The following is a 9,462-nucleotide window of genomic DNA, read 5'->3' as shown; positions in this document are numbered from 1 at the left end:
CTGGGCGGCGCGCCGGGCCGGGCGGGCTCTGGGGTTCGCGGAGTTCCGGGGCAGAGCGCACCGCAGGGGTCGTGGTCGCTTTCGGAGGCGCAGCGTTTGGCTGGGGGGTGCGGGGGTTGCGTGCGGTGTAAGGTGACCTGGGTCGCTGGAGAGCGAGGCGGACCTTCCCGCCCCGAAAGTACGCCCGCTCCGGCCACTAGACGGGGTGATGGCGAGGCAGCAGACGGTTCCCACACGCGAACGCGCCGAATCTGCACGCCCGAAGTTCTGATCCAGAGCGGTTTAAAACGCCAACGCCGAGTGGTCAGACGTCCACTCTAGAGTTTGCAGTAGCGGCGGCGCCCAGGGGTCAGCTGGAGGCCCACAGCCCGGGGCCGAACAAGGCTCCAGCGGTGCCCTCGGTGGGCCCTGCCCCCAGCAGCCAGCCAGTGCCGGGGCCCGGGGCCTCCCCCAGCCTGCCTGGAAGCCCTGGCGCTCAACCCGAGACCATCTTCGGTGGATTGCGCCGTGTGTCCCTCCCAGAAGCCCTGCCTGCTCACCTCCGAAAGCCACAGCAGATGGAGTGGTTTCTCCAAACCTCCCTGTCTCTTGTTTTCATACCTTTCAAGCATTCGGTGGTGGCTTACCTAAAGTGAGTGCAGCCAAAAACCCCAGCCTTCCCGCTCTCTACTCCAGCCATCCCGAGCCCCCGTGGCTCACCCCTATAATCCTAGCTACTCAGGAGGCTTAGATCTGAGGATCTCAGTTCATAGCTATCCCCGGCAGGAAAGTCGATGAGACGCTGCAATTAACCACCAAAAGGCCAGCAGTAGAGCTGTAGGTCAAGTGGTAGAGTACTAGCCTTGAGCAAAAAATCTAAGGGACTGAGTTCAGGCCCTGAGTTCAAGCTCCAGTGCTCACTCTCCCTCCTCCTCCCCCCATTACACTGACCACTCTTGTCTCTGACTAACTGAGCCCACTATGTAAAATGCTTCCCTCTGTTGAGCAGCAGAGCTGGGGCTTCCTTGGGAAATCTTCCCGAAACAAAGCTGGACCCTTCACAGCTCTTAGCATTCCATCCATGTCTCTGATGTCTGATCAGATGTGGAGATCCCACCGCCCAACCCCGCCCCCCCCCCAAAAAAAAGTGTAAGGTTCACCAGGGTAGGACATATCTGGTAATAGTATGTAAATAGCTCAAGGAGTAAATGAGTGAACGGCACTAAGGACCTGAGCCAAAACCAGCAGTGGCGGAAGTGGAAACAAGAACTTCCCTTAGGAAGGTAATGGGCAGCCCTGTTGATGGACAGGTTGTGGGACTAAGGAAGAGTAGTCCACAGTGATGAGATGTGTATCCTGGCCAGCCAAGGGCGGCACCTCCTGAGGTGCTTTATGAAGAAGGTGGAAGGCTGGGGTTGTAGCTCCATGACAGAGCACTTACCTAGTGAGCTCTAGGCACTGGGTGCTAGCCTCAGCCGCAGAGGTGTGTGGGGAGAGGCGATGAATGTGTGTGGGCCAGGTTGTGGGCCAGGTTGAATGTAAGGTGCCTGAAGCGTGCACCCAGATATCTAGGGAAAGCTAAGCGGTGAGACTGAGAGTTGATGAATTCAGAGAGACAATGATGAATAGAGAACTGCAGCATGTCACTAAAGAAGAGTGGTCCCGTGGGGGCAGCCGGGAAAGGCCAAAGAGCTCAGGCACAGAGTTTCCAGAAGCTGTGATTAGCTTTGTCTACAGTAGCAGAAAGGAGCAGAGGACAGTCACTAGACTGCCATTTGATTTGTTTTGTTTTTGTTTTTGGTTGGTTGCAGGACTTGAACTCTGGGCCTGGGTGCTGTCTCTGAGCTCTTCAGTTCAAGATGAGCGCTCTACCACTCGCCACTTGCGGTTTTCTGGCGGTTTTATTGGAGATAAGAGCCTCACATGAACTTTCCTGCCTGGGCTGACTTTGAACTGTGATCCTCAGCTCTCAGCTTCCGTAGTAGCTAGGATGACAGGCATGAGCCACTGGCACCCAGTTTAAACTGACATTTAAGTTGCGGGTGATTGGAAGACATTTGAGTGACATGGTGGAAATGAGAAATGCTTGATTATGGTGGTCAGACGTGAGGGAAGGAAGGCAGCAGACATGAACAGTGGCCAAAAGACACGTGTTGTTGCTCAGATCATTAGCACACTAGGTTAGTGAACACCTCCATCCAAATCTTCAGAAACTTAGCTTTTTTTTTTTTTTTTTTTAGAAAATATGTTACCAGGATTAAGAACTCCTTTATTCACTTGCACGTGCGTGTGCGAATGATTGGGGATTGAACTCAAAGTGGTTTTGCCTTCATTTTTTGTTTTGTTTTGTTTGCCAATCCTGGGTCTTGAACTCAGGGCCTGGGTATTGTCCTGAGTTTCTTTGGCTCAAAGCTAGCGCTCTACCACTTGAGCCACACACCACTTTTGGCATTTTCTGTTTATGTGGTACTGAGGAATGGAACCCAGGGCTTCATGCATGCCAGGCAAGCACTCTACCTCTGAGCCACCTTCCCAGCCCTTGGCATTTGTTTTTGAGGTCTTGTTAATTTGGAGGCTGGCCTCAAACTCCAGTTCCTCTTGCCTCCATCTCCCTAGTAGTTGGGATTACAGGTATGCACCACTAGGTACTGCTTGCTGCATGTACTCTGATACTATGTGTGAGTTACACACCTAGACTCCACAGTGTCTTCAGTGTGGATTGTTTGATCTGGTTGCCTTTCCCTCACACTTAGGCACTGGTTATAAGTTCTGTTAATATTTGTCTTTTCTGATTTCTTTTTAAACTTTTGACTTCTTCTGAAGTTGGGATATGAACTGGATCCAGCATTTTGTTGTTGGAAACAAACGGGAAAGCAAAGCCATCCTACAGACCAGTAGGATGTCCAAACACACCATTGGGGTAGCAGTTGCTTGGTTCACCCACTTAGCACAGCTTTGTGTGTTCAGTAGTTGGTCAGGATTTCATGACACACTACTTATGGATTGGAAGTTCACTTATTTAAAAATTTTTAAATTAAACCTATCCACGTACACGTGTATATGGCTGTATTTGTATACATTTTAAGGATTTTTTTGGGGGGTCCGGTCGTGGGGCCTGAACTCTGCACCTGGGCGCTGTCCCTCGGCTCTTCAGTTCAAGGCTAGCACTCTACCTCTTGAGCCACAGTGCCACCTCCGGCTTTTTTCATTTTGCTTATGTGGTGCTGAGGAATTGAACCCAGGGCCTCAGGCATGCAAGGCAAGTGCTCTACTACTGAGCCACCTTCCCAGCCCAGGATTTTTTTTTAAATGCATGAGCACAACTGTTGTAATCAAATGTCTGGGAGGGAAGAAGAGTGGAAAGCCCTGAGTAGAGATGAGACATGTGTTTTGTTTTGTTTTTCCTTTGTTGGTCATGTGGCTTGAGCTTTGGGCCTGGCATCTGTCGAGGTCTTTTGCTCAAGACCAGCACTCTACCACTTTGAGCCTCACCACCACTTCCCGTTTTCTAGTGGTTAATTGTAGATAAGAATCTTACAGACTTTCTTGCCTGGGCTGGCTTTGAACCTTGATCCTCACAGCCCAGCCTCCTGAGTAGCTGGGATTACAGGTGTGAGCCACCAGTGCCTAGCCATCCTTAACAAAGAAAAAGAAAGCTTTCCCTTTGCCCCTGTCCCCTGCCCCTGTACTTGCTAGGCAGGCACTTGACTACTATACGCCTACCCCAAATTCACTCCTTAAGAGCTTATCCCCTCCACTTCTCTCCTCCTTTCCTCTTTCCTCCCCCCTCCTTCCCTTCAAACCTTGATCTTCTGATTTCCTGCTCTAAGTAGCTGTGATTACAGGCATGAGTCGCCTGCTTCCAACTGAATGGCTCATGGTCTGCGTTTTTCTCTAAACCATTGGCCCTTCGCCCTCATAGGCAAATTAGTACAACCGGACTCTTCTGTAGACATGTTTCTTTTTTTTTGATCGGTTGTGGGGCTTGAACTCTGGGCCTGGGTGCTGTCCCTCCACTCTTTAAGGTCAGGGCTAGTGCTCTACCACTTGAGCCACAGAGCCACATCCGGCTTTTTCTGCTTATGTGATGCTGAGGAATTGAACCCAGGGATTCATACATGCAAGGCAAGCACTCCACTGAGACACCATCCCAGCCCCCCACTTCCAGTTTTCTGAGTGGTTTATTGGAGATAAGAGGCTCACAGACCTTCCTATCCAGGCTGGCTTTGAACTGGGACCCTCAGATCTCAGCCTCCTGAGTCACTAGGATTACAGGCATGAGCCACCAGAACCCTACTACACATCAGTTTCTAAATTTTATAAGCTATTGATTTAGTTTGAAGTTCAAAATGATTTTGGTATAGGAAGGGTAGTTCCTGCATACTGATTTATTGAAATTCAGAATAAAGCTAAAGTACCTTTTTTGATGTTCCTTTGGAAATGTGTGAGCACAGCCTTATTCCCACTGATGCTCTCAGCTCCACTCCCTTGCATTTTTAATGTCTTATTTTTGAGCTAGATCAGAACAGGAATTAAGTTAAATAGTATGGGTGAGTATCCCTTTTCCAGAGTACTTGGGACCAGCAGTATTTCAGATGTTTTTTTTTTTTTTTTATATTGCATATACAAGGGCTGAGAGTGTGGCTTAGAGGTAGAATGCTTGTCTAGCATGCATAAGCCCTGGGTTTCATAAGGAGAAAAAGCCAAAAGTGGCACTGTGGCTCAAGTGGTAGAGTGCTAGCCTTGAGCAATAAGCTCAGGGACAGCTCCAGGACTGGCACACACACACACACACACAGGAAAAAAAAAAAAAATATATATATATATATATGTATGTATGTATATGTATACATAATGAGTATCCTGGGTTGAACCAAGTATAAACACAAAATTTATCTGTTTTATATATACATTATATGCTTAACCGGAAGTAATTTCCTAAAGTATTTTCAATGTGTCTGCACCTTAATTGACCATCACATGAGGTCAGGTATTTTGAACTCCCTGTATGTTCTGGTCATTAATGCTTTTTCAAATATATAGCTAGCAAAGATTTTCTCACATTCTGTAGGCTGTGTCTTGATGCCATGGAAGGTTTCCTTAGCTGTGCACAAGGTTTTTAGTTTCATGAAGTCCCATTTGCCAGTTTTGCTCTTACTTGCTGAGGCTGGAGTCCTATTCAGGACATGGCTGCCCACGCCTCTTCCAGTGTTTTCCCATGGTGGTTTGAGAGTTTGAGCAGTTATATTAAGAAATAGAACTTTGAATTGATTTTAGTACCGGACAAGGGACAATGATCTAGTTTCAGTTTTCTACATGGGGAGTTTCTTACTCTTAAATTGCTTTTCTGTCAAAATCTGTGAAAGGCTTTTTTTTTCTTTCTTCATATGTTCCTTTAAAAACTGGAGGTAAAAACATATTTAAGAAATGATTTGGGGGGGGCTGGGAAGGTGGCTCAGTGGTAGAGCGCTTGTCTTGCATGCCTGAGGCCCTGGGTTCGATTCCTCAGCACCACATAAGCAAAAAGAAAAAAGCCGGAAATGGCGCTGTGGCTCAAGTGGCAGGGTGCTGCCTTGAGCTGAAGAGCTGAGGGACAGCACCCAGGCCCAGAGCTCAGGCCCCACAACCAGACACACACACAAAAAAAAAACGTGTTTTTTTTTTAATGTCTTCTGAAGTTGGATTTACTTTTCACTGAATTCAGGAAAAAGACATCTCAGGTTAGCATGAGACATTTCTCAGAGCAAATGTTCTGTATTCATGGGTTTTATTATAAGGAAATATGAAAATATATTCTAAGTATCTCTGGAAAATGATAGAACTGATAACACATCTGGATTCAGTTCCCTGTTTTATATGCAGTTCCTTTTTGCTTCATAGATTGTCATAAATCTGTGTGTGGGTGTGTTATTTCTGCTCTTAGAACCCTTACAATGCATATCTATATGCACACGTATTTCTGTAGGTCTTGAGTAACCTACAAAAGCCAAAGAGATCAAGATCCATCTCTTCTTGGCTTTCTAGATAAGACAAGTTAGTGATGCGTAGGTCTCCAGTAACATTGTGTTTGAATTGTCTGTACACCATTAATGTGAGTCATTTCTTCTCCCATATTTTCTATTCTTTTATCTAAAGAAATTGCTTGTTATTACCCAAACATATATGTCCATTACATATCACAGCTGACCTTCTGAAGTTCTTTGAAGTTGAAGCAGTTTAAGTTGGAGTACTATGTTTTTCTATGAATTGTTTTATTTTCTTGCTCTTTTTCAGCTTTCCAGTCCCTTATCCCTCCCAGTGCACACTGCTACTGTGATGGTTGGTTGTCAAAACAGCATTCAGCTTACCTCAATGGGTACTTTCTGAAGCTGCCTTTTCTGATGGTGCTATTAGAATGCAGTATTTGCACTTACTGTCAAAGATCTGCCTGAGAATTTTCACCCGCTGTGTTCTTTAAAGGGGAGTGGAAGAATAGTGCTGTACTGTGCTTTGCCTCTGGGAGAAGAAAGAGCTAACTTGATTGTGAGTGGGTTGTTCCGAGAACGTCGATTCATCTAGAGTTAACAAATAGTTAACTGTTGAAAAGCTAGCTGGTCTTACAGAGAACTTGCTTAGCATGTGCCAGATCCTGGGTTCAAAATTAAATAAGAGAGCTATCTGGTCGGTCTAAATTTTCAGTAGAACATGTTCTACATCTGTAGACTTAACTAGTTGTGGTCTGAAATATTCAGAGAGCCAGATGTGATGATGGTGTATGTCTCACCTTAGGAGCTGAAGCAGGAAGAGTGAGAATCAAGGCTAGCCTGAGCTCCACCATAGTGAAACTCTGAGACACTGTCTCCCCTCTACCCCCACACTCCCTCTGTGTCTCTGTCTCTCAGGAAAACTGAATTGGTATTGAACACAACTGACCTTTTAAAAAATTGTTCCCTAAACAATATATCATAGTATCCATTTAGCATTTACATTGTGTTAGGTGTAAGGGTAAATATCCAGATGACTTATCTCTAGATGTTGCATATAGGTTCTATGTAGATAAGTCAAACTACTTTACATAGAGGACTTGGACCTCTTCAGATTTGGGGATTCTGGGCTGCTCTGGGGAATCTGTAGTCTGTTCCTAATGAATGGCTGGGGGTGTCTTGCAATTAATCTGCTCATGCTCCTGTTTCATTTCTTAATTAATCTGCTCATGCTCCTGTTTCATTCCTTAAGTATTAAAAACATGGCTCTTGAGTACCAAGGTCTGTAGCTGCTGGGCCCTGCAAAGAGGAAAGAACATCCCCTGCTCTAGTAAGGGTCTGGCTGCGTGTGCTTCTGCAGGGGTCAGCCACAAGACTGGCAAGCCCTGTGAGCACTGGCCCTGCTATTGCTATCCCCAAGTTGTGAGCAGTTTCTACTGGGTCCCTCCAAACTGGGAGGCCTGAGGTGTCTGCTGGATTCCAGTCCTCCCCTGCCTGTGCCCCTCTTCCATGACCCCTCCTGCCTTCCCTACTATTTGTTCTTTCTCTCCTCCGGAATCCTGGTGCACCAGGTCTGTGGTCGCAAGTGAGTTCATCGAAAGCTGGCGGCGTGAGTTCCTTTTTGGCCACTGCTGGCTGCTTCTGCCTTAGTGTTCTCATTTGGGATTGGGCATTTTGCTGGGCCAATCCAGGCTGTTCTGCATGGGCTTTTTTTAGTTCTAATTTTTTTCTAAGACAGTCTGTGTAGCCTGGAATTTTAGATCCTCCCGTCTCTGCCTGTGACCGCCACTATACCCATCTTAAAAAGGATTATGGAGCCAGGTGCCAGTGGTTCATGCCTGTAATCCTAATTACTCAGGAGGCTGACAGCTGAGGGTCAAGGCAAAATAGCCTGTGAGACTTTTTTTTTTTTTTTTGGTCGGTCATGGGCTTGAACTCTAGGCCTGGGCACTGTCCCTCAGCAATTCAGCTCAAGGCGAGCGCTCTACTACTTGAGCCACAGCGCCACTTGTGGTTTTCTGGTGGTTTACTGGAGATAAGGGTTTCACAGACTTTCCTGCCAGGGCTGGCTTTGAACTGTGATCCTCAGATCTCAGCCTCCTGAGTAGCTAGGGTTACAGGTGTGAGCCACCAGCTCCTAGCTTGTGAGATTCTTATCTCCAATTAATCAACAGAAAACCAAAAGTAGAGCTATGGCTCAAAGTGGTAGAGTGTTAGCCTTGAGCAGAAAAAGCTCAGGGACAGTGCCCAGGACCTGAGTTCAAGCCCCAGGACACATACAGCAAAAGAGTGGATTATGGAACTCCAGCCCTGTGCTTTGGAATTTCTCTGGCTCTGAGTAGGGTGTCCATCTAGTAACCCTTCTGCCCTGCTGGTGGGCCAGCCCCTGGAGCACTTTCAAGCCATGTGTAGGTTTTGGTGGTGCATTGAAGGACTTAGGAAAGAATTGCTTTTCCCTTCTCTTTTTGTTTTAAATGGATGATATCCAAAGGAATTTAAGTCCAGATAATTTGTCTTCTGGGTTTTACTTTTTTTTTTTTTTTTGGTGGGGCTGGGAGTTTGAACTCAGGGCCTGGGCACTGCCCCTGAGCCTCTTCGTGCTCAAGGCTAGCACACTACCACTTGAGCTACAGTGCCACTTCTGTCTTTTTCTAAGTGGTTTACTAGAGATAAGATTCTCATGGACTTTTCTGTCCCGGCTGACTGATCCTCAGATCTCAGCCACCTGAGTAGCTAGAATACAGATGTGAGCCACTGATGCCTGGCTGGGTTTTACTTTTAAAATAGGTTTTTAGGAGTTATCCCTTGGCTAATCGAGTTTAATACCTCTACATTTTCGTCTTTTTCTCTATGGAGAGGAATGACAGCAAATAACCAGGGAGGAGTGCCCAAATAGGGTGGGAGGGAGACCATACTGCTTCTGCTCCCTTCCCGTTCCCTGGGCTTTGAGCTTGTGTTCCTAGTCTCCCCTTTCTATTCTGCCAGTGCTTCTTTTGAAGGCCCGGTCTGAAACTGCACCCCCAAGTTAAAAATCTAAAGACTCACCTTGCTGAAAAAACTTGCTCTGGGTTTTGCTTCACTTAAAGAGCCTCAGCCAAAGAGGCTAGGTGGAGGACTGAGGGGGGTCCAGGTCCACCTCCTCCTGCCCATCTTCCAGGCGCTAAACTCCCTGCCTACCCCATGTTTGCAGACAAAACCTCCCTCAGATGAGGGGCGCGATGAGGAGGAAGTGGGCCGACCTCACCTGCGGGAGCCAGTCTGGTTTTGTTTGGTCGGTCGTGGGCCCGAACTCGGCCTGGGCGCTGTCCCCCAGCTCCTCCGCTCGAGGCCAGCGCTCTGCCACGTGAGCCACAGCGCCACTCCCGGCCTTTTCTGCTTCTGTGGTGCTGGGGACTCGAACCCAGGGCCTCGTGCATGCGAGGCAGGCGCGCTACCGCCGAGCCTCCCCAGCCCAGGCGGTCTGAAGTGCGTGCCGCCCTGGGAGCCGTTCGCCGAAAGCCTCGGCGGCCCGGGGCGGGTC

General features: G+C 47.6%; 1 protein-coding gene across 3 annotated transcripts in view; it reads left to right on the top strand.

Annotated features, from left to right (window-relative positions):
- The window catches only part of Dido1 (death inducer-obliterator 1), a 54,285-nt gene that overhangs the window by 448 nt on the left and 44,375 nt on the right, over nucleotides 1–9,462 (top strand). The window lies entirely within an intron of this gene.

The sequence above is a fragment of the Dipodomys ordii genome, unplaced genomic scaffold (genome assembly GCF_000151885.1).
Source record: "Dipodomys ordii isolate 6190 unplaced genomic scaffold, Dord_2.0 Scaffold129, whole genome shotgun sequence".
Lineage (NCBI taxonomy): Eukaryota > Metazoa > Chordata > Mammalia > Rodentia > Heteromyidae > Dipodomys > Dipodomys ordii.
This window is presented reverse-complemented; position numbering and strand designations above follow the sequence as displayed.